General features: G+C 35.8%; 1 non-coding gene and 7 pseudogenes across 1 annotated transcript; 1 reads left to right on the forward strand and 7 right to left on the reverse strand.

Annotated features, from left to right (window-relative positions):
- Positions 1–571: 571 nt before the first annotated feature.
- Positions 572–2473, reverse strand: LOC128289077 (ATP synthase subunit a, chloroplastic-like; annotated as a pseudogene).
- Positions 2474–2541: 68 nt separating this feature from the next.
- Positions 2542–7063, reverse strand: LOC128289072 (30S ribosomal protein S2, chloroplastic-like; annotated as a pseudogene).
- A 606-nt stretch (positions 7064–7669) lies between these two features.
- LOC128289071 (DNA-directed RNA polymerase subunit beta'-like) lies at positions 7670–10397 on the reverse strand (annotated as a pseudogene).
- Positions 10398–10421: 24 nt separating this feature from the next.
- Positions 10422–13294, reverse strand: LOC128289073 (DNA-directed RNA polymerase subunit beta-like; annotated as a pseudogene).
- A 3564-nt stretch (positions 13295–16858) lies between these two features.
- TRNAD-GUC (transfer RNA aspartic acid (anticodon GUC)) lies at positions 16859–16932 on the reverse strand. Its single transcript has one exon. It is a non-coding gene; the product is annotated as a tRNA-Asp (tRNA).
- A 1053-nt stretch (positions 16933–17985) lies between these two features.
- Positions 17986–18869, reverse strand: LOC128289074 (ATP synthase subunit a, chloroplastic-like; annotated as a pseudogene).
- Positions 18870–18937: 68 nt separating this feature from the next.
- On the reverse strand, positions 18938–19760 carry LOC128289075 (30S ribosomal protein S2, chloroplastic-like; annotated as a pseudogene).
- Positions 19761–20932: 1172 nt separating this feature from the next.
- LOC128289076 (photosystem II D2 protein-like) lies at positions 20933–22000 on the forward strand (annotated as a pseudogene).
- Positions 22001–22111: the final 111 nt, after the last annotated feature.

Consider the following 22111-nt stretch of genomic DNA (forward strand, 5'->3'; position numbering starts at 1 on the left):
GTGAAATCTTGATAGAATTCGAAAAAGCGAGGAGTAAGTCCCAAGCCATAAAATAAGAAAAAAAAATACAAAATTCTCATGTTTATAGGATTAAACAAAGGGATTCGCAAATAAGAGTGCCAATGCTACAACCAGCCCATAAATTGTTAAAGCTTCCATAAAAGCCAAACTAAGCAATAAAGTACCTCGTATTTTTCCCTCCGCCTCGGGTTGTCTCGCGATACCTTCTACAGCTTGGCCCGCAGCAGTACCTTGACCAACTCCAGGTCCAATAGAAGCAAGCCCGACAGCCAACCCAGCAGCAATAACGGAAGCGGCAGAAATCAGTGGATTCATGATAAGTTCCTCGCACCAAAATAAAGAAATGGTTAATGATACAATCATCCAATGAATTTTGACTTAATTATATTATTCCATCGCTAAGATTCAACCTGCCGAAGTAACTAAGAACTCCGAATGGAAGTGAGAAGATTATTGAACCGTCAGAACTATTTCGACATCTTTTTTAGGTCCTATCCACTAGATTTTTTGAATCCGCACTACTTTGTTCTTCCTTTCTTTTTCCAACCCATTCTTTGCTTTGAATTCTTCGTTTTTGTCTTTATTTTATCTCTTTATTCGTTCAATTCAAAGCAAAGACGAAACAGAGGAACTTCTATTCTTCTATTGGAATACCTATCTAACTCCACAGTAGTAGGTTGGATTAGATATATTTTGAGTTCGTATATAACTAGTCAATATGTTCGTATATAACTAGTCAATATCTAATATCCCATATACATGTGTTTCTTACATAACGTAAACCAACTATTCATGTCTTAGATTCAATTGGATTCTAGAATTATTCCTCAAAGGATAGACAAGAGCTGTCTTATAGCCATTAGATTCCATATACCTAATTTTACCCCCCCTTTTTTTCCTAATCATTTTTTTTATATCGTTTTTTGTAATGTAAATTCGTCTCTTCCTTTTATTTTTTATTTAGCATTATCTCACATGGATACAATCTAAATGGACGAATTCATTAGACCAAATCATTGCATAGAAATAAAACATCAATATCAGTATTTGATTGAGCTAAGTTCATGCAATTTATTTTATTATTTATGAAAAAAAAAATTTCTTTTGGTCAATCATTGAATTGAATGAAGAAATCGACTGAAATGGGAATCATTCTATATCTATATAAAGAACAGCTTTTTTAAAATCATAGACCCTAAATTGATACCATAAGAATTCCTATTCTAATTAGGACTCATAATATTGAAATTGAATAAACAAAAACAATATCAAGATAAAGATAATATTGATCGGATAATATTGATCGAAGGTAAATATGATATAAATATAAGTAATAAAAAAAATGGACCAACCCTGAATTTTAGGAAAAAGATCTTTTCAATTAGATCTCTTTCCTTTTTTTATTACAATTCTCTAATATCGTAATCTTTTTTGTTATTACTCTAGATCGTCGTATTTGTATATTTATGGTCCCTAAGTAAGTAGATTATCTTGAGTTGCGCATACATTGGATTGGACCAAGCTAAGCTAAAAAAGGGCTAGACTATTTCAAAAACAAAAACTAGTCAATGATGACCCTCCATGGATTCGCCTATATAAGCCGCAGCTAAAGTTGCAAAAATAAGAGCTTGAATCCCACTTGTAAATAATCCAAGGAACATGACAGGTATAGGGACGACTGAAGGTACTAAAGAAACAAGAACAACAACTACTAATTCATCAGCTAATATATTCGAAAAGTCGAAAACTAAGTGATAAGGGTTTTGTGAAATCCTCTAAAATGTTAATAGGTAAAAAGAATTGGTGGGTTGAATGTATTTACTGAAATACCCCAATCCTTTTTGAAAGACCCGCATAGAAATATACTACTGACGTGAGTAAAGCTAAAGCAACAGTAGTATTTATATCATTCGTGGGTGCGCTAACTCTCCATGAGGTAATTGTATGATTTTCCAAGGTAACAGAGCACCCGACCAGTTAGAAACAAAATAAATAGAAACATAGTTCAATAAAGGGAACCCATGGACCATATTCTTCTCAATCTGAGTTTTGCTTACGTCTCGAATGAATTCAAGAACATATTCGAAGAAATTTTGACCGGCAGTTGGAATGGTTTGTGGATTCGAACAGCGATAACAGCGGAACCTAATAAGATAGCAATTACAACCCAAGAGGTAATAAGTACTTGGGCATGGACTTGAAACCTGCTATTTGCCAATAGAAATGTTGGCCTACTTCCACACCAGAGATATCGTATAACCCGTTTAGTGCGTTTGATATTTCATATTGCCCTCTGACAGAAATAGAACTTTACTTAAAAAAAGGAATTATTTTGATTCAATCTTCTCTTGCCTACTCAAATTCTATATTTTGACACCGACGAAACTAATCACACAATATTCACAGTTTTTTATCTCTTTTGTGCGATTCAGGATATATTAACCGATTCCATAGATCTATGTAGTTCCAAAAAGTTCCATAGATCTATGTAGTTCAAAAAATTATTTATCTTATTATTAATCAAGGATTTCGTATATAGCTAGAACGACCCTCACAAATTGCGACTACTAATTTGTTGAATTAATCGAATTGAAGCTATAGCGTCATCATTTGCTGGAATCAAATATCTGCGAGATCAGGATCGCTATTTGTATCGATTAAACAAATTGTTGGAATTCCCAAAGTGATACATTCTCGCAGAGCCGTATATTCTTCTTGCTGATCAACGATGATTACAATATCAGGCAATCTCGTCATATATTTAATCCCTTGAATATGTTTGCAAGCGAGATAATTGTCTCTTCAACATAGCTGCATCTCTTTTCGGAAGACAGTTGAGTCCCCGTCTTTTGTTCTGTTCTCAAGTCCCTGAACTTATGAAGCCTCGTTTCTGTAGTGGGCCAATTTGTTAACATACCACCGAGCCATTTTTTATTAACATAATGACACCGAGCCCTTATTGCAGCCCGCGCCACCGAATCAGCGGCTTTATTTTTGGTACCAACAATTAAAATTGTTTTCCCTTACTTGCTGCATCAAAACTAAATCACAAGCTTCTGATAAAAAACAGTTCTAGTCAGATTTGTAATATGAATACCCTTACGTTTTGCAGAGATATATGGCGCCATTCTAGGTTCCATTTCCTAGTACCATGACCAAAATGAACTCCTGCTTCCACATCTCTTCCAAATTTGTTTCAATATCTTCTTGCCATTTCTGTTTGCACTTCCTCTCTCTCTCTTTTTTTAAGTAAAAAAGAGACAAAACTCTCCTGAAATAAATAATAGTTCAATGGAACCTTCTCTTCTACCGAGGATTGGTCGTTTATCCACAGGCAAGCCATTACTTTCTATTCGTTATTCTCTTTATTACTATTAACAAATTAACAACTGACCACAACAAATTATCTTAGAATCATTAAATTCTATACCTATAAAGAGCGGCCTGATGTATCATATAAATTGTTTGAAATGCAAGAGTCAAATAATTCTCGGTGGTGGAAGAAAATATCTCTCATTTCTCCCCGAAAATTCTTTTTTGTTTCCAAAGAATGTTGTTATGTTGCCGTGACCGGTGCACTAATCCTTTGAATCCGGTACCGGCGGGTATCATACCCCCAAGCACAACGTTTTCTTTCAGGCCTTTCAACCAATCGATACGACCCCGGAGCAGCTTTTGCTAAAACTCGAGCAGTTTCTTGAAAACTTGCTGATATAAAACTTTGAGTGTTCAGAGATGCTCTCGTTATTCCCAATAAAACGGCTCGATAACAAATCGCTTCTTCTAAAGCACGCCCGTTCGTTCCGCTCGCAATAATCAATCAGTTCCCCGGTAAAAACATTAGACATTCCATCTTCTGAAACCAATACTTTTGATGTTATTTGACGTACAATAATTTCTATATGCCTATTATGGATCTGTACCCCTGAGATCGATAAACCTTTTGGATCTTATTAACCAAGAGAGACGACTTTGCACTATAGTTAGCTCAGCACCAATCACGAATCCCCAAGGAATTCCAAGAATTCTTGTTATACATTCGTTCAACCCTCAATTCTCTTTTCTAGGTTCATCGATATTGAATCAATCAGACGCACTTCTAACACTTGTTCCACTTTTGGAAGACCCTGCGTTATATCACCAGATCTCGATTTTCATATATAAATGTAACTAACGTATCTCCTTCGTAAGGGTTTCTCCATAATGCCCATGGACAGTTGCTCCCGGGTCGCCAAATAAGGCAGCCGATCTTATTACTATAGAATCAGCTTGAACAATAAAACTTGACCCGATTTTAGGCGTGGTCCTTTTGGCTATACATACATTTTCACAAATAAACTGCCCAAGACTAATTATTGTGGACGTTTCTTCACAATAATTATGATGATAATGATGATGGGGAAAATACCAATTCAAATTGACTGCATTCAAAAGATGTTACGGCATGGATCGAAATATAAATTCTCCCATTTTCAGCTATTAAATAATAGTTAAGTACTTGAAAAGCCTGTTTTAAATTGTCAAGCTCAAAATATTTCGCTACCGAGGTCTGATTATGAGTTATTAAAGGTAAAATGATGAATAAAAATTCGCAATTTTGGGGGCTGTTCCTAAAGGACCCAATAAATTCTTAATTGGAATTAGAGGATCTTTTTTAATTGATTGTTTTATCACATTGTGATATTTTACATCGTTGAATGGGCCCATGCGAAAACAATTAGATGCTGACAAAATTATCAAAGATTGGGATTCCTTATTTCTGTTCAAGGCGTATGAATAGTTCCGTGATTTTGGCTAAACGATTGTTGAATCCTTGCGTTGGAATAAATGGAATAAAACGGATTTTTATTGGTACGATCTGACCTATTATCAGAAATCAATTCTGAACCTGACGGATCATTTCTTTTTCTGATATAAAAAATATGAGATTTCACTAAGTCGATTCTTAGGAAATCTCGAATCAGACATTGTCCTTACTTCAACAAAGGAAGCACAGACCTCTTCGGCGAAAGAACTTTTGTTGTCTTGGTCCCAACTCAACACTAAACAAGTCCGAACTAGTTGAATACTTGTGTCAGAAATTCTCCGAGTCAGTTTGCCATTTCCATAAAGATATAATTGACAGCTCGAAGTTGCATATTATCTTTTCCTGAAATGGATCCTGGGGAAGAGTGTTGCTAAATTTAGACCGTCCGGTATTTCATATGGGGTTACAGGTCGAACCAAAACAAAATACTTTTCTTGGTAGGTGTGATCCGTTGGACATAGATCCATTTTTCAATTTTTGATTCCTTAGAGTTTGTTTTGCCCGTTCCTGGTGGTATCAAGATGCCACTGTGTCGAGATATCTTATCTCTTTCTCGGGAAAATAGATATTACCGAAAAAATTTTCAGTTCAATCCTTTTTTTTCTTTCCTCGGACCAATCCGCCCTTGGCTTCTTGTATTTAAAGTGATTGGGGTATCTACTCCAATGATACTATTGTTCCGTACCATTATGGAAGAAGATTCGGATAAAATACTTCCTCAGGAATGAAAAAAATCGATCTACTTTCATTTGGTATTTTGAAACCTTTTGACTCCTCGATACTCAATCATCCTCCTTTTGACGATTGAATGCGCCCTAGAGTCCCATATTTAGTAATTCCTGAACTCTTTCTTCTGTATCGAGGATCGTCAAAAAAAGCAAGAATACTTTTTCTACGGAAAATACCATTTATGGGTATTTCCATCGAGATACCGGAATGGGAATGTAGCATTAGTTCTTTCTCTTGGTCTTGAATCAATTGAAATGGAATAATAAATCTATTTCTTCGTCTCTTTGCCAATAAATCAGCATTCTCGTGGAGAATAGCAGAATATATGAAATCACAATGCCCAGTACCTATTATTCGATTCAATTCTGAATAATCGTAAATCCTCTCTTCTTTTTATCCGAAAATCCGAACTAAATAAGTTGTGTCTCCTTGATCATTATTCACTGAGAATCTAGAAATATATCTTCGTTCGGCAGAAAGATAATGAATGTTTATTTGATCTTGATCCTTGTGGAGCGAAAAAGGAACTACACTGAATTTGTGAACCCCTGATAATATCCACAAATGGCTTGTTTTGGTAAGAGATGGACATTACTATATATAAATTCGGGCGAATGGTACACATCAGTACTCAGTGCATTTCCCCTCTGAGTCAGAATAAATATGTTTTCGACCCTCTCTTTCAAATTTAAAGTGTATGTTCCGCGCGAATCTCAGCAATCACTTGTTCTGATTCTACATATTGATCGTTTTGAACTAAAAAAACTTTTTGGTGGAATAGTCACCTTATGTATAATATCTTCACTCTCAATAATTACATACAAGTCCCGATAACATAAAAAAGCAGGATGCCCGTGACGTGTGCGTGTGGATGAACCAAATCCTCATTGAATTTTATTTTTCCATTAAAAGGGCTCGGACATGTTCTGCAGTACCCCTGTAAATACTCCGCCGGTATGAAAAGTTCTTAATGTTAGTTGCGTTCCCGGTTCTCCAATGGATTGCCCGCAATAATACCTACAGCTTCTCCCAATTCAACAGGTCACCATGGTGGGGCTCCGACCATAACATAATCGACAAATCCAAGATGTACTCCTACAAGTAAAGGGAGTTCGAATAGATATTGGTTGTGTTCGAAAGGCTCTGAATCGATCGACAAGCCCAAGCCCAATATCTTGATTTCGAATGGCAATACCGCGGACCCATATATATATCGTCCGCTAATACGACCAATTAATGTTTGGATAAAATTCTTTCCGGAAGCGTCCTCTTTTGAGGACTCACAGAAATCCCTCGGGTGGTGCCACAATCTGTTCTACGTACAACAATGTGTTGAACTACTTCAACAAGTCTGCGTAAGATATCCAGCATCTGATGTTCGTACGGCGGTATCCACAACCCTTTTCGGGCTCCGTAGCAAGAAATGATATATTCTGTTAAAGACAGTCCTTCGCGTAAATTGCTTTGAATGGGTAAATCGATCATTTGTCCTTGGGGATCCGACATTAATCCTCTCATACCTACTAATTGGTGCACTTGAGATGCATTTCCTCTAGCTCCTGAAAAAGACATTATATGGACTGGGTTAAACAGGTCAGTCATCCTAAAATTAGGATTCATTTCTTGTCGCAAATATTCACTTGTATACCATATCTCAATTGATTGGCGTAATTTTTCTACCGTGTACATTCCCAAAATGATGGTGTTTTCCAAAATCAAACTTTGTTGTTCAGCATCTTGGACTAGCCATCCCTTAGAAGGTATCGTTAAAGATCATCAATTCCTAATGAAATGGATGTAGCAGTGGCTTGCTGAAACCCAGAGCTTTACTTGATCCAGGATGTGTGATGTATGCCATTCCAGTGATCTATTAATCTGCTAATAAGTCGTTTAATGGCAGTTCCATCTATCACTTTATTGTGAAATACCAGATTGGCCCGTTCTGCCATAAATACCCCTTATTCCGCTGAGTGGACTTCGCCAATGGGTTTGAGTCAATGATTGGAAAACTTCCTTTTCTCGATCTTGATTTTGGTAGAAAGTCGGGTCAGGAACTGGGGTCCTAGTTGAACCGGAGACCCGAATTCATATTGGTGTCATAGAATTTTTAGCTTAGATACCATATGATTGGGTATCATATGAGTAGCCAAAAAAACCCTTGTATAGCTTCTTCGATTTCTCGTAAGAAATATGACCAACAGTGGTTCGAATGTATATACAAAGAATTTTTTTAAACTTCTTACTATTAGAATGTCCATAAATCTCATGATAGGTACCCGAAGATTCATAGTGAACTTCGATGGGAGCTTCTCTTGAAGCAATAACGCATTGCTCTAGTCGCCACAGGCCACAAAGGACTATCTAAATTGATTCTTTTCTGCCTATAAGCTCCAATCGCATCATAGGAATTACAAAAAAGGCTCCTTGTAGACTTATAGTTATTATCGTCAATTCTTTCATTTTGATAGCTTTTTCGATTCCATGGATTATACCTATTCGCACAAATACCTCGACGATTCCCACTCGTTAATACATAGAGCCCAATAAGCATATCTTGAGTAGGTACGGAAATGGGATCCCCAATAGCTGGAGACAAAGAGATTCATATGAGAAAACATAAGTAAACGAGCCTCCTTGCCCTCTAAAGATAAAGTACATGAACTGCCATTTGATCCCCATCAAAGTCTGCATTGAATCCCTTACAAACTAATGGATGTAAACAAATAGCGCGTCCTTCCACTAAAATAGGTTGGAATGCCTGTATACCTAATCTATGCAGGTAGGCGCTCTATTCAACAATACAGGATGTCCCCATAACTTCTTGCAGTATTTCCCATACAATCGGCCTTTTTCCCGAATTTTACTCTGCAACTCCTATGTTCGGAGCAAGATGTTGTCTAATTAGACCGCGAATTACAAATGTCTGGAAAAGCTCTATTGCTATTTCGCGAGGCAATCCACAGCGATGTAATGAAAGTGAGGGGCCAACAACAATGACAGAACGTCCCGAATAATCGACTCGTTTGCCAAGCAAAGTCTCGCGAAATCTTCCCTCTTTGCCTTCAATTACATCTGAAAACGACTTGTAAACCTTATGACCGTCCCTCATTGGTTGTCCATGGTTCCATTATCAAGAAGTGTATCCACGGCTTCTTGTACCAATTTTCCTGACACATTACTAATTCCCCTGGCGTAGATCTACTTGTTGTTAATAGATCGGTAGAGTATTATTTCGATAGATAACTCTTCTATAGAGTTCATTAATATCCGAACTCATTAGTTTACCCCCATCTATCTGAATGATCGGTCTCAACTCGGGAGGAAGAACCGGTAATAGACATAAAACCATCCATTCTGGTTCTATATTTGTTCGAATAAAATGCTTAGCCAATTCCATGCGTCTAACAAAAATCCTTTCTTCTTCCAATTTTCGATCTTCCATTCATTACCCGTGGGCCTTCTTCTCTAATTCTTTCCATTCTACCACCGAATAATCGATAAGAATTCGCAAATCTAGATCGGCTAATTGTTCTCGAATAGCACCTGCTCCGGTAGAAATTTCGCGACTTCAAATGTATCGAAACCTTGGGTAGTAAAAAAGTGGGATACTGTATTTCCAGGATTGAATTTCATATTCGAATGAACCTCGTAATCGTAAGTAGGTTTTTAGCGATGGGCCTAGCAAAGAAAAAATTAGGATAGGGCCTGGAATCCCCCCTCAAAATCGGACATGAGTTTCCTCTCATCCGGCTCAAATAGTTACACCAAATAAAGATAAAGTAAAGGTTCTCGCTTTCAAATTCTAGAACCCCCAAAAGGTCTACTCTTTACTCAAGTTCAAGAAACATTTCATTGATTGATTCTTCTTTTATTGATTTAGATTTTCTTAATTCTTTATTCAATTCAAAATTAGGACATAAATGAAATGTGAAATTCTTGAGTAGTCTACTTCCCTCGAATGCTGAATCCTCTTAAATTAAAGGGTGTCATAAAGGTTTACTTGTCTATGTACCCTTCCATTCGATCTCTTAGGTCCTGCGGTACCTCGACGATTATACCACGATGCCCTTAACTTAAAGCCTAAGCCTATATGCGATGTAGACTCCTGCAACCATGACATATTTGTTTCCTTGAACATAATTTCATTTCTTTCTAAAGAACTAAAAGAAATGAGAACAGTTAATTCCACAAAAAGTCTTTTTTCACGAGGTACAACTCAAAATTCCTAGTTATTTATTTTTAGCTCGACCATAGACCAATTCCCTTTTTATTTGGGAGTATTGAATACGCCCATAATTCTGAGCTTCATGTTACTCTTCCCAAGAGACATGTCAGATCCAGGGCATCCCAATTCGATTGAATGGGATGACAGTTTCTCATTCCTAATCTGTAAAATAATAATTTCGATCAAATCACACATCGCAGTATACTAGACCCTCTAATTCTTTAAGAGGTTTGTCTAAAAGATTGGCGATATAACTAGGAAGACGTTTCAAATACCATACATGAGTTACTGGACATGCCAGCCTTATGTATCCCATTTGATATCTTCGTATCGAGAATCAACAAATTCAACTCCGCATTGTTCACAAAATTTAGGGCCCTCCTTTTGATTTCCAATTACTCGATAATTTCCACAAGCGCAAATTCCACTTTTATAGGTCCAAAATTCTTTCACAAAATAATCCATCCTTTTCGGTTTATTGGTTTTGTAATGAAAAGTATAGGGTTTTGTCACCTCTCAACGGTTTCTCCATTAGGTAGGATTTTCTTGGCCCAAGCACTTATTTGTTGGGGCTGATCCAATTCAGAGTTGTTGATGTTTATATCGGTCGATCATAGAGAAAATTCTGATTCATTCCGATTAAGCTTCCTTCCTATTAATCTGGAAGTTCTTCTCAGATACAAAAATGATTCAGTTCAGAGCCAAAGATCGTAATTCTCGGACGAGCAATCGAAAAGATTCTGGAGCATCTTCGGGTTTAGGTATTGTTCCTCAATGATCGTAGTAAGTACTTCTTGGCGAGCTCTAATATGATCAGATTTATAAGTAAGCATTTCTTGTAAAATATAGCAACACCAAATCCCTCTAGAGCCCAAACCTCCATTTCTCCTACCCGTTGTCCTCCTTGCTTGGACCTTCCTCTAAGTGGTTGTTGTGTAACAAGTGCATAATGTCCACTGGAACGCCCATGTATTTTATCATCAACTTGATGAATTAATTTCAAGATATAAGGTTTTCCTATTATAACAGGTTGCTCAAAGGGCCTCCGTTCTTCCATCAAATATTCGGCTTTTCCTGGATATTCGGGTTCAAATACCCATGGATTCGCTGTTTGCTTACTGGCTTGATATAATTCGGAAAACACTAGTTTCTCAAAGCCTCTTGTTCATATCTCTCATCAAATGGTGCTATTCGATAATGTCTATCTAGTAGACTCCTGCTAACAAGCGAGCATTCAAATAGCTGTCCTACATTCATTCGTGAAGGTACTCCTAATGGGTTGAAGACCATATCAACAGGTCTTCCGTCTTGCAAATAAGGCATATCCTGTCTAGGTAAAATTTTGAAATGATCCTTTATTTCCATGCCTTCCGGCTACTTTATCGCCTACTTTGATTTCGCGTTTCTGTGAAATATAGACACGAATCGTTTCGGATTATAACTAGAACCCCTTTTTCTGGACCCATCTCACATCGATGACTCGACCCTCCACCTATAGGTAATTTTAGACAGGTTTCCTTTGAGTGGATACCTGAATCCCAGTATGGCCCGTAATAATCTATCTTCTGGAGCATACGATGATTCTTTACCTGAGGCGTTAATTTACCTACTAAAATATCTGTCTCCACCCAAGATCCCAACATCACATTCCATTTCTAAATTGCGGAGTAAATGGGCTTCTAGGTGAGTATTTCGTTAGTGATTCTTTCAGGACCTTGGCTTGTCCATGAGTCTGAATTTCATATTTTCGTATGAAAAAAGTATAAATATCTTCATATACTAGACGCTCGCTAATGGTACCGCATCCTCAAAATTGTAACCTTCCCATGGCATATAAGCTACTAGTACGTTTTTGCCCAAAGCAGGTTCGCCACCAACCGTAGCGGCACCGTCCGCTAAATACCCTTTTAATGCATTTACCCCCCGAACCCGGGCAGTTTGATGCATACAAGTATTTTGTTGGAACGTTGATACATAACTAATGGAATGCCTAGAGCATCTCCATTGCCCGATAAAATAATCTTGTCAGTATCGGTGGAAATGATCTTTCCTCGTGATCGGCTATGGCAGAACTCCTGAATCTAAACCCTTGGCGTTCAACCCAGTTCAACAATGCACTTCTCGGAACGAAAGCGGAACTGCTTGGCGTTATATTAGAACTCATTAAAGCCCGATTCGCGTCATTATGCTCGATAAAAGGAATGAGGAGCTCAATGAAAAAAAAAGGAAAAATACTTCGAAGATGAACTTGTTCCCATGCAATAGTCAGGAATTCTTGGCGGTATCGAGCCGGAACAACCTGTTCTTCCTGAATACCCTGATTCAAGGCCAAATTTCCTGCCGCTACCATATAATATTCATCTCGACTTGGGATAAATAAAGCATCTGTGCTTTTTTGATCTCTCAAAATTTTATAAAATGGACAGAGCCCCCAATAATCAATTGCTAGGATCGATAAGTCAACATTGATCCTTCAGACGTGTCAATTGGTAATCACCAGTCGAGTATCAATTTATACTAATTGCTCCATAAGTTCCTCTAACATTTCTAAACGAACCAGAGCCAATCCGATTGATCTTGTAAGAGATCCGCTACAGAACGAATACGCTTATTTTTCAAATGATTCATATCGTCAAGTGCCCATTCAAATTTCATTCCAATCAAACGATCCGCAGCTGCCAATATATCTCGCGGTAACAAAAATGTATTGTTAAGTATGATTCAATCTCTGGTTCATATTTCGTCGACCAATCCTTCCTAATTCACATCTTTGCTGAAAGAATTTCTTTTGTAATTCCTTACACAAGTTCAGAAAATACCGGATCCCCTACACAAGAAAATTGTTGATAAAACTCCAAAATGGCATTTTCTTTTGACCCAATTTTTTTTCCTTATCGGTCAGGAAAGACAAGAAAATCTCAGGGTAGCAAACATTCTCTAGAATTTCTCTTAGATTCGAACCCATAGCTGATGATAGAACTAGAATAGATATTTTCTGTTTCCTACTTACACGAGCCCATATCCTTGCTTTTCTATCAATCTCTAATTCTAACCTCCCTCCCCAATCTGATATTATGGTACCAGTATAGACCGAAATTCCGTTATGATCCAATTCTGATCGATAATAGATACCGGGGCTTTGCAATATTTGATTGATCACAATTCTGTATATTCCATTTACTATAGAAGTTCCGAGGGAGTTCATTAAAGGAATGTTTCCAATAAAAATTGTTTGTTCTTGCATATCCTTACTGGTTTCCAAATTAATCCTGCGGATACATATAATTCAGAAGAATATGTAGTTCATATAGCATCCTTTCTTTTATCAACGGTTCCACCAATTGATATGTTTCCACAAATAATTGAAATTCAATTTCTTGCTCTGTATCTTCAATTTTGGAAACTTATAAGTTCTTCTATTAAGCCCCGATCCATGAACCCACAAAATCCTTCAAATTGTATCTGATTCAACCCAGGTATTGTAGACATTTCCCATTTTCATCCCCGAGCATTTTGAATTTCCCATTTCTCAAAAAATCCCATTCTTTTTCATTCTTCATCAGATCCTACGAATCGATCTAATAATGATGAATTGAATTTCTATTCTGTTTACTGAATCACATGAAATTTTATCTAACTCCATATACCATATAATATATGGAATGTATGAAATATGAAATGCGTATGAACGGAAGAAGAAAAATTATACTCAAATTTTAATTTATATTTATAACAAACAGATACAGAAAAAGAATTGATAAATGCCATTTAGCCGCATGGAGTTTTGTTTTGTATAGATATAAAAAAAAAAAATTCAATTTCTACCATTATTATGATATTACATATTCCAATCCGATTGAATACCAGAAAATGAAAGGAATTCCTGATTTGATCTGTTCGTTGAGATAAAGACAAAATAATCATAAAATATATATAGGGAGAGGTTGATTTTTCTAGCGCTTAATTTTTCATGGACTCCATTGTTCAAAAACGATTCGCAGAAGATAGATGTTTTACCCTTTTAGTTTTTATTTTTAGTAGAATATTTAGAATATGATTGAAGTGCGTACGAAAAGGGCTTCTATTTATTAAACAGGTGCAGATATAGCATTTCTATTTATATATGTCTTTCTTTTATTCCATTATAACGCTCTAATGGAGACAAGACATGGCGTGCTCTATCAAAATTCTATTTTTCTTTTATTTTAATCTATTCAATGAAAATTGAAACACGATAATTTCTTGCTGATTCCTATGGACATCATATCTAGATAGATAAAATACCTCATTAGATAACTATAACTGTGTAACAACTTATGCTCTGGGGTTTACATAGACTGATAATTGCTGTTATATTATTATAATATACTTGAAATTAAAAGTTTTTTTATTGAAAAAAAATCAATTTAGTTATGTATCAGTTTATTTTCTTATACCATTAGAAAAAGACAAGTGAAGAAGAATCGTCCATAAATTTGCAGTCAATAGTTAATGGTTCCAATTTATTTGTCCTGAATTTTTACTTTTGTAACTGAGAATCCATTTTCTTTTCAATAGAAAAGGAAAGTTTTAGATATTGTGTGTCTTGAGATACTATAACCAATTGAAGGTATGGATCCGATCTAAAAATGAAAAAGGAGATACTCTCCTTTTTTGTTTGTAACCTTTTGGCGACATGGCCGAGCGGTAAGGGGGGACTGCAAATCCTTATTCCCCAGTTCAAATCCGGGTGTCGCCTGATCAACAAAAACTCGAAATCTAACGTCTCCTAACGTCTAGGATTCAAGGAAAAACTAAAGTAGTGGAAGGAATCAGTAAATCTTGATATAGGGCCCCTTACTAATGGGTGGCTACTAGAGGTCTTGAATTAGATTGGATAACAGGAGTGTCTAATTAACTAATGAATGGTTGTAGAAGGGTTGGAAGATACTTTGTATACAGACGGATGAAAGTCTCTGAGTGTTCAGGCATCAATTAATATTAGATTGGATAGATAATTGGCTTTACTTAATGAGGACACCAAAGAAAGAATAAGTCTTATTATTGATACATGTGAGTAACATTCTTTTGATACTTCAAAAGTGTTACTGCGCATTTTGCTTGTGTAATGGTTCTCGATTTTACTCGAAATCATATAAGAGCTTGTTATAAGCGGATTTATCAAGTGATTCATCAACGGTGGCGTGTCACAATTCCCTTTTCTTTTGACTCTGCAGTAATTACACTATTATTAGTGAACAATAATGGAAAAATTGAATTCCTTCATATTTGTTTCATATTCATGAGATAGGGACATAATACACATGGATAGTAAGTCTTGCTTGGGCTGCTTTAATGGTAGTCTTTACATTTTCCTTTCACTCGTAGTATGGGAAGAAGTGGGCTCTAGGGTACTCTAATTGGGGTTGAGGAATCAAACCGTATCAATTGTTTTCTAGATCGTTTTGCAAAGCCTTTTTTATTTTAACTATTTTATTAGTCTTCATTTCGAAATTCTTGGATTCTAGTGGAGTAATGTATTCTATGAATAACACCTTTTCAATCAAAATCAAATAAACATTTCAATAATCCCCATGTTCGTATTTCGAAAGTAAAGGGATCCGGATGATAGGCAATAAAAAAATTCTTCCTAAATTTTCTATTTTGATGAACCAGCTCTTACCAGAGTTATGAACGGACAATGAGGGACAAGGAACCCCTTTGTTTCTGTATTTGCTTGTTTTATTTCCCTCCTCTTTACTGTTCAAAGAGAAAAAAAGTCTTTTTATTTAATTTCATTTAATAAGATCTTGCCTTAGTGTAGTCACATATTGACACTTACCCCTGTTTTATTTGAATTTCATTTATGAAATGCTTTATTGACTCATTTCATATCATGGATCAAAGTTAAATTCAAAATCGGCAGGGTATACCCTTTTTCGAAACGAAATACGAAGAAAAGTTACCATAGAACTCTTTGGATCATCTGTCAGTTGCTCAACAATTACTTCTTTGGAATGTTCAAAAAAAGATTACTTGGTTTTCTTTTTTTTATTAATTAATTAATATACCTATTCCATTCCATTTTTCCTCATTTCTGATTATTTTAATAGGAATCTCGGTATCCACAAAAAATCAAATCCATGAAATGAAAGAATTATAAAATCGTAAGACTTGCCTTTCAATTATTTCAGATTAATTGAAATCAACACAAATAAAATAGATCAAGCGAAGAAATAAAATTGAGATACTATGTACAGTACATATCTTTAATTGATATCGACATGTATGAAGATACATATTGTGGATTCATCTATATTAAGCTTGTATCTTTCTACATTACAATAATAGATATAGATAGTATGGTAGAAAGATTCATATTTTTTTCTACCATACTATCGAGTTTATAGGATACTGCTGATTCTAGTCCATTCATTTTATTTAAGACGAGATTTGAATCCTTTTTCTTAACTCCTTGATAAAAGTCAAGTTTCATTCAAATTAATCACTTTGACTGACAGTTTTACGTATATTATAAGTAAAAAGCGGTAGGAACTAGAATGAACAGCGCTGTAGCAATAAATGCGAGAATATTTACTTCCATAATTTCATTGTTTTTTACTTCGCAATAACTCAGGATTTAATCCCATAGAGATGATAAATTTGTCGCTTGTAAATTCAATGCAATGACACATTTCAATGACATCGAATCGGATCAATATCATGAATAACAATATCTAGGCTATCAAATCGATTCACCGTCGAGAATTGAATAGTATAACATAGGAAGATCTTTTATCCACACCGAATACAAAAAGTGATGCCTGGTCAATCAAAAGAATTCCTTTATTATATATATTCTTTTCCACCCTTTCTTTTCGATAATCTACCGCCTTCCTTGTACAATCATCTGATGATGTATCATCTGACTGCTTTTCCACTTTCACCGTTTACAAATAGTTTCCAAATAAACCCCAACAAAAGAAAGGAAAAAATAAATAAAAAAAGATAAAAGATATCGTTGGGAATGAAATTCTGTCATTTATCCTTTGACAGAAAACGGAGGATCTATTGATGTATTTTAAAATTTTATCCGTCAGGACTGACGGGGCTCGAACCCGCAGCTTCCGCCTTGACAGGGCGGTGCTCTGACCAATTGAACTACAATCCCAGGAAATAAAGAAAAGTGTACAACAGAGATAGTCTTATGATTTCATTCAAGCCATTTTCTATTTAGATTTTTAGATTCGAAGCCGGGTTGTAACAAACAAAGGCGCGAGTAATATATTGATATCCATACGGGTATGCACTTTGAGTGAGAGCGACGCGGATTACTAGTTACTAGGAATCCTTTCGTTATTGCCAAATAAATCGATCAATAATCAATTTGAAAATGAAAACAAAAAGTCTTCTTTTTGTTTACTTTTCTCTTTTCTTTTCATTAAACTTTCTATTTAATGATCCTGATATGAATCTAGAGCGTTATCAAGGTCATAATTTATAGAACAACTAAATAAATAGAACAAAATAAAAACAAATAGCGGTAGGGATGGATATATCACAAAATTGGACTTTTTATTCTTCCTAATTTTTTTGTTTGGCTTTTCGGAAAACAAAATACAAAAATGGGCATTTTAGGTTATGGCGGATCAGCGAATTATTGGGCCGAGCTGGATTTGAACCAGCGTAGACATTGCATAGAAATAAAACATCAATATCAGTATTTGATTGAGCTAAGTTCATGCAATTTATTTTATTATTTATGAAAAAAATTTCTTTTGGTCAATCATTGAATTGAATGAAGAAATCGACTGAAATAGGAATCATTCTATATCTATATAAAGAACAGCTTTTTAAAATCATAGACCCTAAATTGATACCATAAAATTCCTATTCTAATTAGGACTCATAATATTGAAATTGAATAAGCAAAAACAATATCAAGATAAAGATAATATTGATCGGATAATATTGATCGAAGGTAAATATGATATAAATATAAGTAATAAAAAATGGACCAACCCTGAATTTTAGGAAAAAGATCTTTCAATTAGATCTCTTTCCTTTTTTATAATTCTCTAATATCGTAATCTTTTTTTATTACTCTAGATCGTCGTATTTGTATATTTATGGTCCCTAAGTAAGTAGATTATCTTGAGTTGCGCATACATTGGATTGGACCGCTAAGCTAAAAAAGGCTAGACTATTTCAAAACAAAAACTAGTCAATGACCCTCCATGGATTCGCCTATATAAGCCGCAGCTAAAGTTGCAAAAATAAGAGCTTGAATCCCACTTGTAAATAATCCAAGGAACATGACAGGTATAGGGACGACTGAAGGTACTAAAGAAACAAGAACAACAACTACTAATTCATCAGCTAATATATTCGAAAAGTCGAAAACTAAGTGATAAGGGTTTTGTGAAATCCTCTAAAATGTTAATAGGTAAAAAGAATTGGTGGGTTGAATGTATTTACTGAAATACCCCAATCCTTTTTGAAAGACCCGCATAGAAATATACTACTGACGTGAGTAAAGCTAAAGCAACAGTAGTATTTATATCATTCGTGGGTGCGCTAACTCTCCATGAGGTAATTGTATGATTTTCCAAGGTAACAGAGCACCCGACCAGTTAGAAACAAAATAAATAGAAACATAGTTCAATAAAGGGAACCCATGGACCATATTCTTCTCAATCTGAGTTTTGCTTACGTCTCGAATGAATTCAAGAACATATTCGAAGAAATTTTGACCGGCAGTTGGAATGGTTTGTGGATTCGAACAGCGATAACAGCGGAACCTAATAAGATAGCAATTACAACCCAAGAGGTAATAAGTACTTGGGCATGGACTTGAAACCTGCTATTTGCCAATAGAAATGTTGGCCTACTTCCACACCAGAGATATCGTATAACCCGTTTAGTGCGTTTGATATTTCATATTGCCCTCTGACAGAAATAGAACTTTACTTAAAAAAAGGAATTATTTTGATTCAATCTTCTCTTGCCTACTCAAATTCTATATTTTGACACCGACGAAACTAATCACACAATATTCACAGTTTTTTATCTCTTTTGTGCGATTCAGGATATATTAACCGATTCCATAGATCTATGTAGTTCCAAAAAGTTCCATAGATCTATGTAGTTCAAAAAATTATTTATCTTATTATTAATCAAGGATTTCGTATATAGCTAGAACGACCCTCACAAATTGCGACTACTAATTTGTTGAATTAATCGAATTGAAGCTATAGCGTCATCATTTGCTGGAATCAAATATCTGCGAGATCAGGATCGCTATTTGTATCGATTAAACAAATTGTTGGAATTCCCAAAGTGATACATTCTCGCAGAGCCGTATATTCTTCTTGCTGATCAACGATGATTACAATATCAGGCAATCTCGTCATATATTTAATCCCTTGAATATGTTTGCAAGCGAGATAATTGTCTCTTCAACATAGCTGCATCTCTTTTCGGAAGACAGTTGAGTCCCCGTCTTTTGTTCTGTTCTCAAGTCCCTGAACTTATGAAGCCTCGTTTCTGTAGTGGGCCAATTTGTTAACATACCACCGAGCCATTTTTTATTAACATAATGACACCGAGCCCTTATTGCAGCCCGCGCCACCGAATCAGCGGCTTTATTTTTGGTACCAACAATTAAAATTGTTTTCCCTTACTTGCTGCATCAAAACTAAATCACAAGCTTCTGATAAAAAACAGTTCTAGTCAGATTTGTAATATGAATACCCTTACGTTTTGCAGAGATATATGGCGCCATTCTAGGTTCCATTTCCTAGTACCATGACCAAAATGAACTCCTGCTTCCACATCTCTTCCAAATTTGTTTCAATATCTTCTTGCCATTTCTGTTTGCACTTCCTCTCTCTCTCTTTTTTTAAGTAAAAAAGAGACAAAACTCTCCTGAAATAAATAATAGTTCAATGGAACCTTCTCTTCTACCGAGGATTGGTCGTTTATCCACAGGCAAGCCATTACTTTCTATTCGTTATTCTCTTTATTACTATTAACAAATTAACAACTGACCACAACAAATTATCTTAGAATCATTAAATTCTATACCTATAAAGAGCGGCCTGATGTATCATATAAATTGTTTGAAATGCAAGAGTCAAATAATTCTCGGTGGTGGAAGAAAATATCTCTCATTTCTCCCCGAAAATTCTTTTTTGTTTCCAAAGAATGTTGTTATGTTGCCGTGACCGGTGCACTAATCCTTTGAATCCGGTATTCTATTCGAGATAAAGAAAACATTTATTTCAAGTTACAACCTAAGAGCCTTTTCAACATCTTATCTTTCTTTGATTCCAGAACACAACAAGATCCATTTCTATCTATATATTCTATCTATTCTATAATAGATAGAAACCTAAATCAAATCATGTCTTCACATATCAAATATTTCCATATCGATACATATGACACTTTTGTTCTGCCAATGTGATGGAAGTGAGTGCGAAAAAAACTTTCATTTTGAGTCTCCTATTATTTAATTTAATATTATTAAATATTGTATTAGATTGAAAAATAGGAACTTCGAATCTTTTTCTGATATACATAAAGTAAATAGAAAAAGATTCGAAGTGGATTTCTCGACCCGTGAAATGAAAAAATAGCCTCTGGAGTTTTTTTGTTTTATATTCATCTGAAGGAAATATGAGAAAGAAAACAATAAATAAAAGAAATAAAATGAAGGAAATATATCAGACTATAGTAATTTAATACACATAGAAAAAAATACATAAAAATATTGATTTTTATCAATTTCACGAACAAGATCCAAGAATAAGATTAGTTGATGGAGGGGGAGGGGTAGATCTGGGGATCAACCAGTAGCGAGAGAAGGGATCGCTTCTTCCTTGAATTGAAGAGTTCGTTCAAAAAATTCATCTATCTGATTGATGAGCCATAAGACAATTCATGGTTCAGACGACTAGTAAAAATAGAAAAGAATAAACGAATTGAGTTCATGGATTTACCTAAGTCAGGTTATGGACCAATACAAGAAAATATTTTTTATATTCGAAACCAATTAATTATAAGGGCAGTGCACGAGAAATCAAATCATACATAAAAATCAGATCCCCAGCGCCCCCATAACATAAGGTGCTCGGAAATGGTTGAAGTAGTTGAATAGGAGGATTGCTATGACTATAGCCCTTAGTAAATTACCAAAGATGAAAATGATTTATTTGATATTATGGATGACTGGTTACGTAGGGACCGTTTCGTTTTTGTGAGGTTGGTCCGGCCTATTGCTCTTTCCTTGTGCCTATTTCGCTCTAGGGGGTTGGTTTACAGGTACAACCTTTGTAACTTCGTGGTATACTCATGGATTGGCCAGCTCCTATTTGGAAGGCTGCAATTTCTTAACCGCCGCAGTTTCTACCCCTGCTAATAGTTTAGCACATTCTTTGTTGTTACTATGGGGTCCTGAAGCACAAGGAGATTTTACTCGTTGGTGTCAATTAGGTGGTCTGTGGACATTTGTTGCTCTTCACGGCGCTTTCGGACTAATAGGTTTTATGTTACGTCAATTTGAACTTGCGCGATCTGTTCAATTGCGACCTTATAACCAATCGCATTCTCTGGTCCAATTGCTGTTTTTGTTTCTGTATTCCTGATTTATCCACTAGGTCAGTCTGGTTGGTTCTTTGCGCCTAGTTTTGGTGTAGCAGCTATATTTCGATTCATCCTCTTTTCCAAGGATTTCATAATTGGACATTGAACCCATTTCATATGATGGGAGTTGCCGGTGTATTGGGCGCGGCTCTGCTATGCGCTATTCATGGTGCTACCGTAGAGAATACTTTATTTGAAGATGGTGATGGTGCAAATACATTCCGTGCTTTTAACCCAACTCAAGCCGAAGAAACTTATTCAATGGTCACCGCTAACCGCTTTTGGTCCCAAATCTTTGGGGTTGCTTTTCAATAAACGTTGGTTACATTTCTTTATGTTATTTGTACCAGTAACCGGTTTATGGATGAGTGCTCTTGGAGTAGTCGGTCTGGCTCTGAACCTACGTGCCTATGACTTCGTTTCCCAGGAAATCCGTGCAGCAGAAGATCCTGAATTTGAGACTTTCTACACCAAAAATATTCTTTTAAACGAAGGTATTCGTGCTTGGATGGCAGCTCAAGATCAGCCTCATGAAAACCTTATATTCCCTGAGGAGGTTCTACCCGTGGAAACGCTCTTTAATGGAACTTTAGCTTTAGCCGGTCGTGACCAAGAAACCACCGGTTTCGCTTGGTGGAGCCAGGAATGCCCGGCTTATCAATTTATCCGGTAAACTATTGGGGGCTCATGTAGCCCATGCCGGA

The sequence above is a fragment of the Gossypium arboreum genome, unplaced genomic scaffold (assembly GCF_025698485.1).
Source record: "Gossypium arboreum isolate Shixiya-1 unplaced genomic scaffold, ASM2569848v2 Contig00418, whole genome shotgun sequence".
In the NCBI taxonomy this organism is placed as follows: domain Eukaryota; kingdom Viridiplantae; phylum Streptophyta; class Magnoliopsida; order Malvales; family Malvaceae; genus Gossypium; species Gossypium arboreum.